The sequence below is a fragment of the Cupressus sempervirens genome, chromosome 7, assembly GCF_028749045.1.
Source record: "Cupressus sempervirens isolate cs-2001-9-10 chromosome 7, ASM2874904v1, whole genome shotgun sequence".
Lineage (NCBI taxonomy): Eukaryota > Viridiplantae > Streptophyta > Pinopsida > Cupressales > Cupressaceae > Cupressus > Cupressus sempervirens.
In genome coordinates, this window is record NC_143124.1 from 854,624,194 (window position 1) to 854,644,356 (window position 20,163).

At 35.0% G+C, this 20,163-nt stretch overlaps 1 pseudogene; it reads left to right on the plus strand.

Annotated features, from left to right (window-relative positions):
* Nucleotides 1–2,305: 2,305 nt before the first annotated feature.
* Nucleotides 2,306–19,731, plus strand: LOC149550131 ((6-4)DNA photolyase pseudogene; annotated as a pseudogene).
* Nucleotides 19,732–20,163: the final 432 nt, after the last annotated feature.

Consider the following 20,163-nt stretch of genomic DNA (forward strand, 5'->3'; position numbering starts at 1 on the left):
CATGAAGGGGATAGTGCATAAGTATGGGATTTGGGGATTTCAGTTGATAAACTTTGTTGTAATGCAAGAAAGTTAGGTCATCCTACTGGTAATGACTATATGTTTCAATGGATAAGGAAATGATCACTAAATCAGATGCAAGCTGATATGAATGTCATTTGCACAAAATCTTTTAATCAAAATCAATTCAATTTTTCATGTTTTATAGTGGGCTAAAAGGAATTAACCCTCACTCAACTTGTGAATTTCATGGATTTGCATTCAACTACTATAGATCTATGTCATTTCATCAGTTATTAGGATATATAAGGGGTTTTTATTTGTAGTAAATAGATTTAGGGATATGTTTTGCATTGGTATGATATCAATTAAATCTGAGGTCTACCCGACTAGGTCTTGCAGTGCTTGAAGTAGAAGAAGGGTCTAGCCTTATAGTTGGCCCAAGATTGTACTCAAGTGTATCCATCATAAGAATTTGCTAGCCTTAGATGCATTCATCTAGTTCCTTGGTCTTTTTCAAAAAATTTAAATTAGGAGCCAACAAAATAGTGACTTTTCCGGGGAGTCTATGAAGAATTTCATTGGAAGAAGTATTGGAATGTCTGGTATAAATAGCACTGTCATGAAGTGTTTTTCATTATTTTGCTAAAGATTCATGTTCCCCTGTAAAGTTTTATCCATTAGCAGCAATGAATTTGAGGTTGAATATAAATGGTATTGTTAAAAGGTGTTCATCTTCAGTCAATCTAGCCGGTTGTTGTTTTCAAAGTCCTATTGTGATTTCAGAGTCAAGAAAGTTATGTTTTAGCTTTATGTAGAGATTTCAACTTCAAAATAAATTTGAAGAGATGTCTTCTATATGTTGTTGTTTCAAAACAATTTATGGTATCTTTAGGACTAATTCAATTCATGTCTTACTTAATGTGAGTGGCAACTTCAAATCAATCTCTGAATTAGTGTAGTCATATACATGAATTGTGATTAGTTACTACAGGAGGAGAATAGATCTGAACATGTTGAAACATTCAAAACTTTGGTAAGATTTGTGATGTGCTAGTTCAAAAGGTTCAGCAAAGAATTTGTGAGATTTTGGGTCTACTATTGTAAGTAGTGAATAGAGAACTTCTAGCCATTCAAATCTTGAGGTATTTTAGTTTTCATGATGCTATTCTTGTCATAAAAGAAAGTGGTATACGTATGTGTTTTCCATCAAGTGGTTTTTAGCACTAAGGGAAGGAGAATAGTTCGATAAAGTTCCATACACTTCATAACAATAAGTTTTAACTTCTTGTACAAAGTTTTGAAGTGTATTTGAAGAAATTTATTTGGTAGTAGATTGTAAGATTGAAGATAATGTTCTATGACAATTATAAGTCTGTCTTTAATCAGTTTAGTTTTGCAAGTGATGTTGCAAAAAGTTTTAGAATCAAGAATCAATTCATGAAGTGTTTTCTCTTTCCAAGGTCTTATAGATCTGCTACAAATTATGAGTATGAAAAGTTTTCCATATTGAAAGTCTGGTTCAGAATTCATAAATGGTAAATAGTTTTCAAATCTTTTCTCACTAAGTGTGAGTGGCGACTCTGATCTAAATCTCTTTACCAATGCATGTTTTGTCTTAATATTAGAGGTTTTCAGTATTTATGAGCAGATCTAGTTTGTTGGGAAAGAGGAAATATAAGTTTCTTGATTAAGGGTTTATGTGGTTATTTGTATCTGCTGATATAATTGATTTCAAAAGGTGAATCACTATTGTGATTTCATTTTCCTCTTCAAGGAGGTGGCAGCTCTACAAAGGATTCTATCTATGATGTGAAGGGTTTCATGCTTACACCTGTGCCAATCAGCAGATCTGAGGTTTCAGACAGCAACACATAAAGGTATTTCAATTTTCATACATTTGTCTCTCATGAAAATTGAATGAACAAAATGGTCGCCTCCATCTAGTGGTTTCAGCACTAAGAAAAAGAGGTAGGAGTTTTAAAAGTTTAAGATGTATTCTAAGTCTAGGTTTGAAAGTGATGTACCAACTCTTGAAAGTGTTTCTGCAAATATTGCTAGATTAAAAAGAAAGATTCATGATAAGACTGTCTTAATGTTAAGAAGTACGATTGGTGATATCAAGGATTTTAATGGATTCTGAATTTACATGAAGTTTAAGTTAGTACTTATGAATCTTGATGAGTTTTTTAGACCTGAGGAGTCTTCATGGCCAATGGTACTCTTAGAATTTTTTATGCCACATTCAGTTGATTGGCCAACCAAGATAAAATTAGATAAGATGTGTGAAATCCAAGATTTTATCATGGAGTTTGAAAATGTTTTGAAGGCTGATGAGTCTAATGTTAATGAATATAATGAATCTATTGAAGGTGATACTAAATATGAAGAGTCTCAGTTTTATGAATTACAGAATAGTAATCAGCAATTTGATAATGTGCATAATGTGGATTCATCTTTTTATGATGATGATTGTCAAAAAGAGGAAAAGTGTAACAATAGTAATAGTCCTTCTTCTAGTGATGAATGTAAATGTTCTAAGATACTGGTTGTTGAAGTATTGTCTAAGGAAGAAGACTTATGTGATGATCAAAGTTCTGATTTTTTAGAATATATTACTAACAAGTCTGTTGTTACAAATGTATCAAGCTATCCAGATAATGATCATAGCCAAGGGGAAGAAACTAGTAGTGAAATCTTGTTAAGTGTTGATGAGATTTCTAATTTGTTGGTTCATGATTTTGAAAGGTATGCCAACCTATCCAAGGATGCTTGTGCTTTGCCATGTTTTGCATTTCCATATGCTGAAGTCATTTCCCCTAAATTTGATGATGAAGAAGATACAGTTTTAGAATATGCTCTGTCAAGTTTGGGGGGTGTATGTGATGGTAATCTGTATATCAATGCACATGATGACTTTCGTGTTGAGAATGAAAATGCAGGGATAAGGTCTATTGGTGGTTCATGGTTTTCTTTTTTTCATAAGGACAAGATAAATTTAGATAGCTCATGTGATGAGAAAAGAAATACTAATGAAATGGTTTATCCTAGTGAGTTATTTGAGGGAGGATTTGATACGGATCAGCACATTATTAGAATGCAATTTCATGATAATTCTTGTGGCTTGAGATCTAATCATTTGTTGGAATATGAAGAAAATGCAGCATTTGTTCAATCTAATTTATGGTGTACTGATGTTGCAAGTGAGGAGAAATCAGATTTTCCATACTCTTCATATACAGAGGCACAAGGTGAGTTACAATCTGATCCATATAACTTGTTGAATGTAGTAGAATACCAAAATTTTGTGTTTCCAATTGAAGGAATCCATGGTTCAAATAGTAGTGATTAGTTTTAGTTTGATGTCGGTTGTTATGATCATGCCGATTCATTTTTTCATACTGAGCAAGATGAAGAAAGTATGTTTGATTTTTATATGCACTATGGAAGTAATGATAGCAGTTTTGTTTCACCTGACTAGTTCATGGGAAAATTTGATGTATGTGGTGAAACTGATGTAAGTGAGGATTTCAGTTTGCCTCAAGAGAATGTCAATAAAAATCAAGTCTATTATAGAGGTAAGGAGTTTTGAAACTTTTTGGTGGCCTGGGGCCATCACTTTTGCATAGTAGGAGTAGTTGTTTCTCATTTTCAATAAAGCTATTCGAGAGAGTTTTTGAAGTCAGGTGTGTGGTTTGCTTCCCCTAGAGATCTAAAATCTTACCATGCCCACAAGGGACATGCATCCCCAAATAGAGCCATTCTTGGGACTCAAAATTGCCTTCCTAATTTTGACTACCATTGAGAAATTGAGCCCCATGAATTCTTTTTGATGAGTGTGTACCCGCCTATCATTCTGAGGCCTAAGAGGTGTTTAATGTTTCTAGCACCTTTCATTTAGTATGCCTACTTGTTCCATGAAGTTAAACTATCATTCTGAGCCATTTCATGAAGTCTTGTTTTGAGCATTTGTCAAATCTACATTTTCACCTAAGTGTCAAACAACAAGAGGCTGTGTTTGCAATTGAATATCTTGCACCCAAAAATGTTTCATTACTTTCCACTTTGAGAGTGTTCAGTGTTTATACCTGTTGGTTTTTTAAAATGTTGGAGGGTTTTCAATTATCCCACTAAGAAAGTAATATATCTAGGGGTAGCTAACTCCCATTTTCAACATGCCATTTCTAACAACAGGCCAATTATAAGGCACAACCCTTCTTCTACTTCAGGCTCTGCTAAACCTAGGCGGGTAGACCTCAGATTCAAATGGTATTGTACCAGTGCAAAAACATATCCCTAAATCTATTAAGTAGATTAAAACCCTTATTTCTCCTAATGACTCATGAAATGAAACATATCTACAATAGCTAAATGCAAAGCTATGAATCTCATAAGTTAAGAGAGCGTTAAACATTTAGGTCCTTCAACATGAAAGGGAAAGAACATTTGATTATTAATGTTGATTTCAGAAAACCCTCATATATGTAGCAGTAAGTCTTAAATGATCCTATAACTGATCAGTGCCTTAACCATTGGGCAAATCCATGAATCACAAACATATATATGAATATCTGAGACATATGTGTATCTTTAGATATCGAATCTATCTATTCAACTTATAAATAGACATCTATGTTCAATTTAAATCTCATTCTTACCTGATATCCTCCTCAATAAATCTGTAACCCTATTGATTTCTATGAAGCATTTACACAATTCCTTGAATCATCAACAACAATGAAACAACATATAGCCTTAAGGGACTGCAACTATGACCTAGGCTCTTTGTTCAAAGGTCATAAAACATTACAACTCACTAAGAATGGAGACAAAATTCAACTGAAACTCAATCATTTGCTGCTCTTTGCATTTATTTCCTTGCAACAATACAACCAAATGCATGAAATGAAAACAAGAAAACAACTAACAGATCTGAACTATTTGTATATTCCCTCCTACTGCTATTCATACAAGAGAGAATATGTTGAAGAATGAAGGTGGAATCAGAGTTTTGGATCCAAAAAGTGGTTTCACAGAATGACTAAAAGTTTTCATGATGTTTTTTCACTGAATTCTACAAGTGGTGACCTGGAATACCTGATAAAACATACAAAAAAATCAGAGAGACAAAACCTCTTGTAGTGTGTACCAATGAAATCCTATGCAAAAACAAGCTCCAAAAATGGATGGCTCGTCTTTTTTCGATTCCAACGATATATTGGAGCCTATTTTTTAAGTACCAAAAACCCCCAGAATCATAGTTTGAAAATCACTCCTCTGCTATAAAAACTCAAGTGCACAACTTCAGATTTTCAAAAATTTAAAAATATTCCAATGTTTCAACTTTAGAAATAGCCCTCTTTTAATTTAAAATTCTAAACATCACCCATTTTGAAGAACATTTTGAATTCTAGCATTTAAAATATTTTAGTATTTTTCCCTACGCCTTCAAATTCATGGTCAACCCTCTATTGACTGGGTGCCACATGTCATTCTATGATTTGGCTTGCCTACTCTGCATCATCTGCCATGTGTCATTGCCATATCAACCCTCACTATGTCACTAGGGAGTCAATAACCTCAAGAAGCATACCATATCATGGACCTCCACCATGTGTCACTGTCGGATTGGATGCCTTGTTGCTTCGTCATCGCCCTGTCACTACCTACCTCGTCATCGCCATCGAGACCCACTGCCACATGTCATCACTACGTCAATCCTCACCATGTCGCTATGGTAATTTTCATGCAACTTTCTCTTGGTGAGATAGCGAGGACCGTCGAATCGAGAAGCGTGTCAACATCCCCTTCCATCTAAATTCATTTGTCTTCACTAGATTTCTAGATTTTTTCAGTAACTCACTATGTCGCTAGCCAAATTTTTTGGATTTTTTGGCTAGCAACATAGCAACTAGCCGAATTTTGACTTTTTTAATCACCTAGATTTGCTGATGTCATTGGTTTCTCACTTGCATCTTTGTTCAAAATTTGACACTTTCTAACCGACCATGAGCCCACCTTCTCAAGGCGCTGCATTCACAAAAGGCTTCTCTTTAAGCCACCTTCCAATGTGTAAAGATTTGTATTTAAAAACTTAAAAAACCTACCCATGAAGCATGTGGGATTAAACTTCTCCACATTCTCCCTGCGTAAAATGCTCTGCCTTCTTTTAAATCTATGAACTCTCTTCATCGAGCTCCCTTGTTTTTTATGTGGGTTACCCCTGAACAATGATGTCTTCCTATACAACAGCTCCACTTTCTGCTTTAAAATGTTTCCCTCTTCCCACACTTGCGTAGGTTTCCATTTGTGTGTTGGTTTTCTTTGCTAGCATTGACTGCCTACGATACTGCGAATGATCTTTTTGATCAATGGCTTTGCACATTCGCTATTCCTACGTCCCTCTTGCTTGCAGCGACTTCATTGTGCAATCACATGGGAGGTTCTTTTCTGGTCGCAACTAGTGCTTTACGTGGGAGGTTTTTTTTTAGTGATCATGTGGATCTCCCTCTAATGTGAGTTTCACCTCACTGTCAACAGCTTCTAATTTGGCAGCATTCTGTTACTTGTTCTTGGTGGCTCCTTTCAATGGTCTGGGAAGCTCTTTTTACCATGCAAATTTCTAGTATGAGGCTCTGCTTGAGCATGTCCCTTGCCTAGGAGTTTTCTCGTTCCTATGGCACCCTTTATCATTTAAAGTGGCTGCTCTGGACTATAAAATATCATTTTCCTTTACTAAGCGCAGATTCCTCCTTTTGTGTGCATGATCCTTTTAACAGTGGCTTTGGCTTCCTTCCTTATGCCATGGATTCAATGTTTAACAAACTGTGAGCTCTCTTTAAATGGCATGAGACTTTTTCATAAGCCATGCACTATTTCTTATTGCCAACCAGTGTCTCAAATATGGCTCGCTTTGTCTAGTCACTAATGCATCCTTCAAAATTTCAATTAGTGATTCACCTCCCACAACCATATCTAGCCTTTTAGCTGATGTCCACATTTTTTGCAGTGAAAGACTCTTCAAATATACAATGATAAGCACTTCTCACATCTCTTGATATCATAGTTTTGTCTAATGTACTTATAGCCTTTCCTTCATTATTATGAAGGGATTTGGAAAGATTGGTAGCTCTTTTCTGAATAGAAGAGATCAAATCTACAATAAAAAACTCTCTTTTAGTAATCAATTTCTTAGCATCCCTATTCTTATCCATTTTTTTAGGAATATTGCCATCAAAGGAAGCCTTTTCTAGAGTCACAGTTGTCAGAGAAAAGAACACCATGGCGGCTCCCTTTTCATCTTTTATGGCATGGGGTGCTATATAGATGTATGTGGTGAACATCAATATCATTTAAGAACTTTTTCAAATGAATCAACACATCCTTGATGGCTCCATATAGTGTATCATCATCTTTACCAGTCTAATGGAATCAGTCGGACCCCAAAATGGGTCCGGCTAAAAAAAAAAAAAATTGTCTTCAAACAACTGACTTCAAACTGATCTACTAACCTTTTAATATTGATTGGAAATGATTTCGAGCAATAACTTGATCATTAAAACTCATTTGACCACCTTTTGCAAACTGTCAAATTTTATGCCAAGAGGTCCTTTGACTAGCCTGAAGAACTGACGCGAACCTCTAATCAAATTCTGAAAACTGTGGCATTGACTCTCTATTTTACACACTTCTATCTCGTCGAATCTCATCTCATGAAAAATTCCCAATCAAAAGATATTCGATGTCAAAGTTACCTTCTCAGAATTACCTGCAAGAAAACATGTCAGAAAGTAATAAACTAGGTTTGGATTTGGCTTTGAAAACTAGGCAAATGGATACTTGGGAAAATGAAACTCGGGACGTTGGTTCTCTATCATGAGGATATTATGAATTTGGGATTTGGGATCATGATGAATAACATGACACATTTGGAAAACAGTCAAAGTAAGCTACTTGAAATTTGCAGATTGAAAACATTGACAGAAAACACTTTTTTCAAATGGAAATGACCTGGAAAAGTTTGCAAATGGATTTGTCATGACTTAAAAACTAGCACACTTGAAGTGTTTTCAAAGGACAACATAGTGGTACAATCTATTCAATCTCACCAATCACAAATTAGGAGTTATAATGTCACGAACAGGGGTGCTAATCAATCTACAAATGCTGACACCAGTAAAAATTTAGAAATTGTGTTTGGAATTGCATTTGAAAACTGATCAAATGGATTTTTCATAAGCTGAAACTTGAAACATAACAAGTCTTTGATGTCTACAATGCAACGCAAAAGGAATTTCAGTATTTTGTTCAACCATTCAAAAGTTATAACATGTCAAACAGGGCCTCCAAGAATTATGTGCAATGTGCATCAGCATGAAAATAGCAAATGACCAACTTTGAGGGATTCAAAACCTAGTCAAACAGACTCAAAATGACTTGAAATCTAAAACATAGGCTCTTAGGTATGGACACTAGACACTCTCAAAGTAGCCTATCATAAAACATTTCTAGGTGCGAGATATTCAATGACAAACACAGCCTCCGGTCATTGTTTGACACAGGTGAAAATGCAGTTTTGACAAATGTTCAAAATGGGACTTTACAAAATAACTCAGAATCATAGTTTAACTTCATGAAATACTTAGATAGGCTAAATGCAGGGTGTTAGAAACATTAAACACCTTAGGGGCCTCACAGGTATAATTGGGTATAATCTCATCAAAAAGCATTTATAGGGCTCAATTTTTTCATCAGTGCTCAAAATTCAGGCTACAATTTTGAGCACCAATAGTGGCTCTATCTAGGGATACATGTCCCTTGCAGGCATCACAAGATTTCAGATCTCTAGGAGAAGCAAACCATATACACCTAAACTTCAAAAACTTCCTCTTGAATAGCTTTATTGAAAATAGGGAAACTACACCTACTATATACACATGATGACCCCAGGCCACCAAACTTCAGCAAAATTATTTACCTCTGTCATATACCTAATTTTCATTCCTTTCCTCATGAGGTAAACTAAAATTACTTCTCATATCAGTTTCACCGATCAGATACACATCTTGAAACTCAACACTTAGTAAAACTGAATCTTCATTCTTACTTTCATAATACATATAAAAACTTGCTTCATTTTTAAACACTTGCTCATTATGAAAGTTATGATCAGCATGCTTGTACATATTAGACTAAAACTGAAAATGCTCTTCATAGAATGACTCATGCATGCTATCAACTTCAAATATGAATGCATCATATTCAACATGGGGAAAATGACCACTCATACCTTCAAATTGTGTATCCTTTTGCATAACTAGATGATACTCAAATAAACATTCTGATTTGTACTCACATATATCATCAATATCAGCATCTGAAACTAATCCATAATCTTCAAATGATTCTATGAAATCAGCAAGTGGATTAGTCATCACATTAGAATATCCATCATAAAATTCATTACAAGGTGCATGCTGATTTTCAATAACACTTTCATCAAACACCTTGTAATCCATATTGTGAAATGTAACATAACCATCATTTTCACTATCAAATTCGAAATAAGAAAAGTCTGATCCCTCATAGCAATAGGATAAAGTATCAACATTAAATTCATTCTCCTCTAAATCTGAACCATCCATGTGCTCTTCAAACATAGGGTTGATAACTCCATGTAGTGATCCCTTTTGAACATCTTGACAAAAAATGGGCTGATCATCATCAAGATTTTCATCATACAAAGAATTCGTATATACTTTTTAAAAATTACCCATTTTGTCTTCATGGAGATTTTCAGCATGTGAAGAAAAATCAGAACTACATGTGGACTCACTTTCTACTCCATCAATGAAGCATGTAGAATATAAATCAAAGTTACTTTCATTGTCTTCATGTAGTGATTCAAATGTCTTGCAAGAAAATGATCATTTATCTTACCAATAGGTGCTGATGTATTAACCTTAGAATTATTTGTATGTTTATTATCACTCCACTCATTCTCAAGACATTCATCTAGACAATTAGGTAATCTATCTTTATAAACAACCTCTTTATCCTCGTATTGTGTAGACAACTCTTCACAACTTTCAACATCTAGCTAACTTGCATAACTCTAAACTAGAAATTCACTTTTATATTTAGGAACATTACTCATACCTTTACTTGCATAAGAGCAATCACTTTTGTCATTTCTTTCTTGTTCCTAACTTGCATCTGATTCACATGAAGATGAACATACACTATGATTGTCCTCTCCTTGACTCGAGTAACAAATCTCATCATCAGCTTCATATGACACCTCTTGATAATATATTGGATCAACAACTTCATTATCACTTGAAAGATGACTTTCATCTTTATCATACTCATATTGATATGACTGTCTTTCAACTTCAAATCTAATAACACTTTCAACATGATGTAATCTATGAATAACATAAATCATTTCTTGCATATTTGGCTGATCAAGTGAATCCATATTACCATCTATTGCTAAGACATTAGAAATATATGCACTCTATTCTTCTGACTATGACTGAGATAAGTGTGATTCTTCTTCTTCATTTTGTATTACCTTTCCATGGCATGTTGGATCAGCAACATCAAACTCATGATCATGGAGACAACTCTCAGCTTCCTCACTTGCACAAAACTGAGATCTAGGTGTAGCAACTTCATTAGCAAAAGAATCATGTTTACAATCAACATTATAAGAACTTGCTAATGTAACTAATTCTTGATCTAAAATATCAACACATTTCTGAACCCTATCAAAGTTTGAGATACATCCTACTGCAATAGCATCATGAACATGTGTGTCATCATTTGTACCCAAGCTAACCTTACATATACACATATTCTGATCTGAATTTTCCACTTGTTTAAAACCAAAAACAAGGGTATTGATATGCTTATTTGAAACTGAAGCATCAACACCATGTTCAAATTTTCTTTCATGACCATAATACTGGCAATCATTCATAGAAAAATGACCTCTAATGAATCCATACTTCATATTATTCTCAATATCCCTAGCTTTCATAAAAGCCTAATATAATGTCTGTGGTTCTTTATCCCTTAGTAGATAATTTATTTTCTTGTCAAATGCATCAAAATATGTAGCTAAACACATTTGATCATCGAGTCTATAACTCTCAAGGATTTCATTCAAAACTCTTGCAAATTTGATGTTAAATTGAGAGACAAGTTCATCACTCTGAATATGAATCTTCAAGAACTTATCATAAGAATTAGATATGCTTACCCTTTCTCCAAATTACTCCATGAAGGCAAAATGCAACTCACCCCAAGATGAAATAGAACATGCTAGTAGGAAAGAAAACCAGTCTGTAGCATCACCTTCTAAGGTTTGAACAAATAACTTCATGTGAACGTCTTCATGAGAAATCTAATAGTCACCCATTAAATCACTGAACAACTCAACATGATAACTAGCTAAAACAATATGGTTCCTATTAAACTTAGGCAAACTTTTTCTAACATCATTGGGAATGACATTTGGGAAACCATGAATACCATTAAAACTTAATGGCATATACCGCTTGGTAGAAATGGATCTAGGAACTTCACTAACATGTTGCATACTTGATGAAATGAATCTTGACATCCTTTAAACTTAAAGCTCAATCACCAAGATTACTTTTAGTATTCATTAATTGCAGCAGATCTATACCCTACTACCAATCTCAACTTCAAAAACACTTCACAAACTTAAAAAACAACTAACTAAAACTTGATCTAATGAAGTGTATAAAACCTTAAAACTATTCTCCTCTTCTTAGTTTTGAAACTTCACTTGATGGAGAACACATATGTAAAACTTACTTTCTTTCATGACAAGAAAAACATCATGAAAATGAAATAACTCAAGTGTTGCTACATGAAACCACTAATCTATTGATTGGCCTAGTGTTGATCTCAATTCCTCACACCACTGATCATATCCTTTGTAGAGTCACCATCTCCTTCAAGAGAACTAAATGAAATCATAGCTATGATTCATTTTTATCATTCCAAAATCTTATGACAATAGATCAAACAACACTTCGAAACTTATTGGTTAGAAACTTATAAAGATCTCTCTTCTTTCTTAAAACTTAACACAACTTTTAGATCTGCCTATTTCAATTGAAAAATCCTGAAAACATTTATACATAACTGATCTACACTAGTACAGAGATCCTTTAGAGAGTCGCCACTCACAATTGTGAGAAAGATTTTAAAACATGATTCATAACATGACAAGTCTGAACTGGATTGTCAACTTGTAGAACTTTTCAAATCTTTAAACACTATATAGAGAGAAAACACTTTTAAAACAATTCCAACTCTAAATTACAACAGCACCTTGAAAAATAAGAACTAACTGAATTAATTGAAGATAAAACTTAGTGACAACAATCTACATTCAATCTTTCAAAATTTCTGCTGCAAATGGATAAAACTTCATTAGGGTGCATGATTTGGAGTAAAAAAAATAGAAGAACATCAGAGAACTTACTACTGAAACTTTTTAATGCACTTCTCCTGCTGTATTGAATCTCTTCTTTTCAAATTCTCAAGGTTTGTCTTAAATCTGATTCAATATAGTCCCCAGTAGAGTCACCATATTGTTGGTGTTTGAAAATGCTAGAGGGTTTTCAATTATCCCACTGAGAAAGTGACATATCTAGGGGCAGCTAACTCCCATTTTCAACATGTCATTTCTAACAACAAGCCAACTATAAGGCATGACCCTTCTTCTACTTTAGGCTCTACTAAACCTAGGTGGGTAGACCTCAGATTCAAATGATATCGAACCAGTGCAAAAACATATCCCTAAATCTATTAAGCAGATTAAAACCCTTATCTCTCCTAATGAGTCATGAAATGACTTAGATCTACAGTAGCTAAATGCAAAGCTATGAATCTCATAAGCTGAGTGAGGGTTAAACATTTAGGTCCTCCAACATGAAAGGGAAAGAATGCTTCATTATTGATGTTGATTTCAGCAAACCCTCAGATATGCAGCAGTAAGACTTAAATGACCCTGTAACTAATCAGTGCCTTAACCATTGGGCAAATCCATGAATCACAAACATACATATGAATATCTGAGACATATGTGTATCTTCAAATATCTGATCTATCTATTCAACTTGTAAATAAACATCTATGTTCAATTTAAATCTCATTCTTACCTGATATCCTCCTCAATAAATCTGTAACCATGTTGATTTCTATGAAGCATTTACACAATTCCTTGAATCATCAGCAACAATGAAACAACATATATCCTTAAGGGACTGCAACTTATATCCTTAAGGGACTGCAACTATGACCTAGGCTCTTTGTTCAAAGGTCATAAAACATTACAACTCACTGAGAATGGAGACAAAATTCAACTGAAATTCAATCATCTGCTGCTCTTTGTATTTATTTCATTGAAACAATACAACCAAATGCATAAAATAAAAACATGAAACCACCTAACAGATCTGAATTATCTGTATATTCCTTCCTACTATTATTCATACAAGAGAGAATATGTTGAAAAATTAAGGTGGAATCAGAGTTCTAGATCCAAAGAAACGGTCTCACAGAATGACTGAAAATTTCCTCCCAACAATGGTCTCACTGTAACAAAAATTGGAACCCCCATAATGAGAAAGAATGAGAAAGATATAGGTTAAAGGAATTCCCAGATTGAATTTGCAATCAACATGTGTCCCTTCAAGATTCTCCCTCATGAAGTTGAAAATAATCTTTCTACCTTCTCTCCTTAACTGCTAGAATCAAATCTTTTTTTTTGCCTCTCCAAATGCAAAATATCTCAATAAAGACAAATATCTGCTAATGAACCTAGATATGTGCCAATTTACCAAATTGAAGCCAAAAACATCACAAAAACTCAAAATAATCTGATACAATGATTACTGAACATTTTCATGATGTTTTTTTACTGAATTCTACAAGTGGTGACCTGGAATACCTGATAAAACATACAAAACAATCAAAGATACAAAACCTACTATAGCATGTACCAGTGACATCTTGTGCAAAAACAAGCTCCAAAATTGGATAGCTCATCTTTTTCCCATTCCAACGGTATATTGGAGACTATGTTTTGAGTATCGCAAACCCACAAAATCATAGTTTGAAAATCACTCCTCTGCTATAAAAACTCAGCTGCACAACTTCAAATTTTCAAAAATTTAAAAATATTCCAATGTTTCAACTTTAGAAATAGGCTTCTTTTAATTTAAAATTCTAAACATCACCCATTTTGAAGAACATTTTGAATTCTGGCATTTAAAATATTTTATTATTTTTTCCTGCGCCTTCAAATTTGTGGTCAACACTCTGTTGACTGGGTGCCACATGTCATTCTGTGATTTGGCCCTCCTAGTCTGCATCATTTGCCACATGTCATCAGCATATTAACCCTTGCTATGTCACTATGGGAGTTAGCAACTGCCATGTCATAAATGACATAGTGACTTTGCGACACGTGTCGCCCTCTGCAATGTCAGCACCTTAGGAAGCATGCCATATCATGGACCTCCACCACGTGTCACTATCGGATTGGATGCCTTGTTGCTCCGTCATCACCCTGTCACTACCTACCTCATCATCACCATCAAGACCCGCTACCACGTGTCGTCACTGCATCAATCCTCACCATGTTGCTATGGTAATTTTCGTGCAACTTTCGCTTAGTGAGATAGTGAGGACTACCAGATCGAGACACATGTCAACATCCCCTTCCATTTGAATTTGTTTTTCTTCATCGAATTTCTAGATTTTTTCAACGACTTGCTATGTCGCTAGCCAGATTCTTTTGGATTTTTTGGCTAGCGACATAGCAACTAGCCAAATTTTGACTTTTTTGATCACTTGGATTTGTTGGCATCATCAGTTTCTTGCTTTCTCTTTGTTCAAAATTTGACACTTTCTAACCAACCATGGGCCCACCTTCTCAAGGAACTGCCTTCACAAAAGGCTTCTCTTTAAGCCACCTTCCAATGTGTAAAGATTTGTATTTAAAAACTTAAAAAACCTACCCACAAAGCATGTGGGATTAAACTTCTCCACATTCTCCCTGCGTAAAATGATCTGCTTTCTTTTAAAACTGCGAACTCCCTTCATCGAGCTCCCTTTTTTTTTATGTGGGTTGCCCCTGAATAATGACATCTTCCTATATAGCAGCTCCACTATCTGCTTTAAAATGTTTCCCTCTTCCCACACTTGCATAGGTTTCCATTTGTGTGCTAATTTTCTTTGCTAGCATTGACTACCTATGATACTACGGATGATCTTTTTGATCAATGGCTTTGCACATTTGTTGTTCCTGCATCCCTCTTCCTTGCAGCAACTTCATTGTGCAATCACATGGGAGGTTCTTTTCTAGTTGTAATTGGTGCCTTGCGTGAGAGGTTTGTTTTTAGTGATCACATGGATCTTCCTCTAATGTGAGTTTCACCTCACTGTCAACAGCTTCTAATTTGGCAGCATTCTGTTACTTGTTCTTGGTGACTCCTTTCAATGGCTTGGATGGCTCTTTTTAACATGCAAATTTCTAGTATGAGGCTCTGCTTGAGCACATCCCCTACCTGGGAATCTGCTCTTTCCTGTGGCATCCTTTATCATTTAAAATGGCTGCTCTGGACTATAGAATATCATTTTCCTTTACTAAGCACAGATTCCTCCTTTTGTGTCGATGATCCTTTTAACAGTGGCTTTGGGTTCCTTCCTTATGCCATGGATTCAATGTTTAACAAGTTGTGAGCTCTCTTTAAATGGCATGAGACTTTTTCATAAGCCACACACTATTTCTTATTGCCAACCGATGTCTCAAATATGGCTCGCTTTGTCTAGTCACTAATGCATCCTTCAAAATTTCAATTAGTGATTCACCACCCACAACCATATCTGCCCTTTCAGCTGATGTCCACATTTTTTGCAGTGAAAGACTCTTCAAATAAACAATGATAAGCACTTCTCACATCTCCTGATATCATAGTTTTGTCTAATGTATGTATAGCCTTTCCTTCATTATTATGAAGAGATTTGGAAAGATTGGTAGCTTTTTTTTGAATAAAGGAGATCAAATCTACAATAAAAAACTCTCTTTCAGTAATCATTTTCTTAGCATCCCTATTCTTATCCATTTTTTTAGGAATATTGCCATCAAAGGAAGCCTTTTCCAGAGTCACAGTTGTTAGAAAAAAGAGCACCATGGCGGCTCCCTTTTCATCTTTTATGGCATGGGGTACTATATAGATGTACATGGTGAACATCAATATCATTTAAGAACTTTTTCAAATGAATCAACCCATCCTTGATGGCTCCATATAGTGTATCATCATCTTTACCAGTCTGATGGAATCAGCTGGACCCCAAAGTGGGTCAAGCTAAAAAAAAAATTTGTCTTCAAACAACTGACTTCAAACTGATCTATTAACCTTTTAATATTGATTGGAAATGATTTCAAGCACTAACTTGATCATTAAAACTCATTTTCCCACCTTTTGCAAACTGTCAAATTTCATGCTAGGAGGTCCTTTGGCTAGCCTGAAAAACTGACCCGAACATCTAATCGGATTCTAAAAACTGTGGCATTGACTCTCTATTTCACACACTTCTATCTCATTGAATCTCATCTCATGAAAAATTCCCTATCAAAAGATATTCACTATCAAGTTTACCTTCTCAGAATTACTTGCAAGAAAACATGTCAGAAAGTAATAAATTGGGTTTGGATTTGGCTTTGAAAACTAGGCAAATGGACACTTGGAAAAATGAAACTCGGTACATTGGTTCTCTGTCATGAGGACATTATGAATCTGGGATTTAGGCTCATGATGAATAATAGGACACATTTGGCGAACAATCAAAGTAAGCTACTTGGAATTTGCAGATTGAAAACATTGACAGAAAACACTTTTTGCAAATGGAAATGACCTGGAAAAGTGTGCAAATGAATTCATCATGACTTAAAGATTGGCACACTTGAAGTATTTTTAGAGGACAACACAGTGGTACAATCCATTCAATCTCACCAATCACAAGTTAGAAGTTATAACACCACAAACAAGGGTACTGATCAATCTACAAATGCTGACACCAGTAAAACTTTTGAAATTGTGTTTGGAATCACATTTGAAAACTGATAAAACAAATTCATCATAAGTTGAAACTTGAAACATAGCAAGTCTTTGATGTCTAAAATGCAGCGCAAAATGAATTTCAGCATTTTAATCAACTAATCAAAAGTTATAACACGACAAACAGGGCCTCCCTGAATTATTTGCAATGTGCATCAGCATGAAAATAGAAAATGACCAACTTTGAGGCATTCAAAACCTAGTCAAATGGACTCGAAATGACTCAAAATTTGAAACATAAGTTCTTAGCTATGGACACCAGACACTCTCAAAGATGCCTATCATGAAACATTTTTGGGTGCAAGATATTCAATGACAAACACAGCCTCTAGTCGTTGTTTGACACTGGTGAAAATGCATATTTGACAAATGCTCAAAATGGGACTTCACGAAATAACTCTGAATCACAGTTTAACTTCATGAAATACTTAGATAGGCTGAATGCAAGGTGTTAGAAAAATTAAACACCTTAGGGGCCTCACAGGTACAACTGAGTATAATCTCATCAAAAAGTGTTTATAGGGCTCAATTTTCTCATCAATGCTCAAAATTTGGGCTACAATTTTGAGCGCCAACAATACCAAAGAGCCTATGTTTCAAATTCTGATTCGTTTCAAGTCTTTTTGACTATGTTTTGAATCCCTCAAAGTTGGTAGTTTACTATTTTCATGATGATGCACATTGCACATAATTCTGGGAAGCCCTATTTGACGAGCTATAATTTTGACCCAGTTGACCAAACTGCTAAAATTCCTTTTCTGTTGCATTGTAGACATTAAAAACTTCTTATGTTTCAATTTTTAGCTTATGAAAAATCCATTTAATCAGTTTTCAAACGTGATTCCAAACGCAATTTCTATCTTTTGCTGGTGTCATAAAGTGCAAATTGATTGGAACCCCTATTCGTGATGTTATAACTTGATATTCGTGATTACCTAGATCGAATGGATTGTACCACTATGTTTTCCTCTTAAAATACTCCAAGTGTGCTAATTTTCAAATCTTGATGAATCCATTTGCACACTTTCCTAGGTCCATTCCATTTTTTAAAAATTGCTTTCCTGCCATTGTTTCAATCCGTAAAATCCAAGTAGCCCACTTTGACCGTTCGCCATTTGCGCCCAATTATTCTTCATGAGCCCAAATCGTAAATCCATACTCTCCTCATGACAAATAACCAATGCCCCAATTTTCATTTGCCTAAGTGTCCTTCTACCCAATTTCCAAAGCCAAATCCAAACCCAGTTTGTTGTTTTCTAAATTGTTTACTTGCAGGTGATTCTGAAAGGTCAACTTTGATGGTTAATATCTTTTGACCCTAAATTTTTCATGAGATGAGATTCGATAGGGTACAAGTATGTGGAACAAAGAGTTCGCGTACCAATTTTCAAAGCCTGATCAGGTGTTCTGGTCAATATTTAAGGCTAGTCAAAGGACCTCCTGGCGCAAAAATTAGCAGTTTGCAGATAAGTGATAAAGTGAGTTTTAATTGATGGTTCAATGATCAAACTTGATTCTAATCAGTTCGATATGATTGGTGGATCAATTTGATAGTTCAGTTGTTCAAAAATGAAAAAAAAATTAGCTAGACCACTTGGGGCCCGACTAATCACATCAGATTGATAAGACATTGGTGAAGATGTTTTAAAAGATGTCAATATTTGAATGCTTTAGTTGGAATATCTATAGTTCAATATGCAAACAAGATAGTGAATTTTTAACAAATGAGATAGCAAAAGAAATTGTGCAAGAATGGAAATCAAGATTTGATATTGTTAAGCAAATAATAGTGCCTATTGTTCAGAATATTTTATTCTGAGTTTAATGCTTCACTAATGTTGGAAATGTTTTTTTTTTTAAAAACAACAAAGGCACAACTATGTTAAGGAATATGCATCAAAGCTTGGAGTGGATGTTTTCTATCCTATAAGCCATACAATATTTAGTCCAGAGGAAATTATCAAAAAGAAACATTGACTCTACTGACACTCATGGCCCTTGGTCTTGAAGACATTTCTCGGGAGGATTCTAGTCCTTTTCATGGTGGTGAAACAGAAGCATTAAGGAGATTGAATGAATCCCTACATGATAAGAAATGGGTAGCAGAGTTTGAAAAACCTAAAGGAAATCCAATTGCCTTCTTGAAGCCAGCAACGACTATTTTGTCACCATACTTGAAATTTGGTTGTCTTTCTTCAAGGCTATTTTATAAATTCCTACAAGAAGTGTATGGAAAGTGAAGAACCATACAAGACCTCTAGTATCCTTGGAAGGAAAGTTGTTATAGAGAGAGTTCTTTTACATTGTGGCATATGGTACACCCAAATTTGAGCATATGAAAGGGAGTCCAATTTGCAAATAGATTCCCTTGAATGATGATGATCACCTTCTTGCTTCTTGGAGAAATGCTAAAACTGGTTATCCTTGGATTGATGTTGTCATGGTTCAGCTTTGGAAATGGGGATGGATGCATCATCATGCTCGTCATGCAGTTGCACGCTTTTTAACTCGTGGTGATTTATTTGTGCAGCCAATCTGTGCGTCTATCCATATGTGTGGATGAGCTCATCCTAGGTAATGGCTTGTCCAATAGCTAGCTCCCTCTAAAAAATGGCATACAAGGCCTCTATACCTTCTTGGGGCACTATGTCATATGATACTCTCAGCCCATGAAATGGTATGTGTAGGATCCTATATATGTGCTTGGGAGTCATAGTCATCTCTCCCTAAGGAAGGTGGAAGGTGTTCGTTTTTGAATGGAAATGCTCCACCAAGGCAATCAACAGGTCGTGATTCACCAATAATGTTGGGATTCAGCATAAAGAAGTGAGCCCCAGTCTATCAATATGTGTCATGTCTACTGCATCCAAGCTCTACAACAACGCCCCATATGACAGATAATGGGATCTGAATGAGATGTCACCAAATAACTCCTACACATACAAACAACAACAAAAATAAGAAAATGGTCAGTACTCGATCAACAAATTAGAAC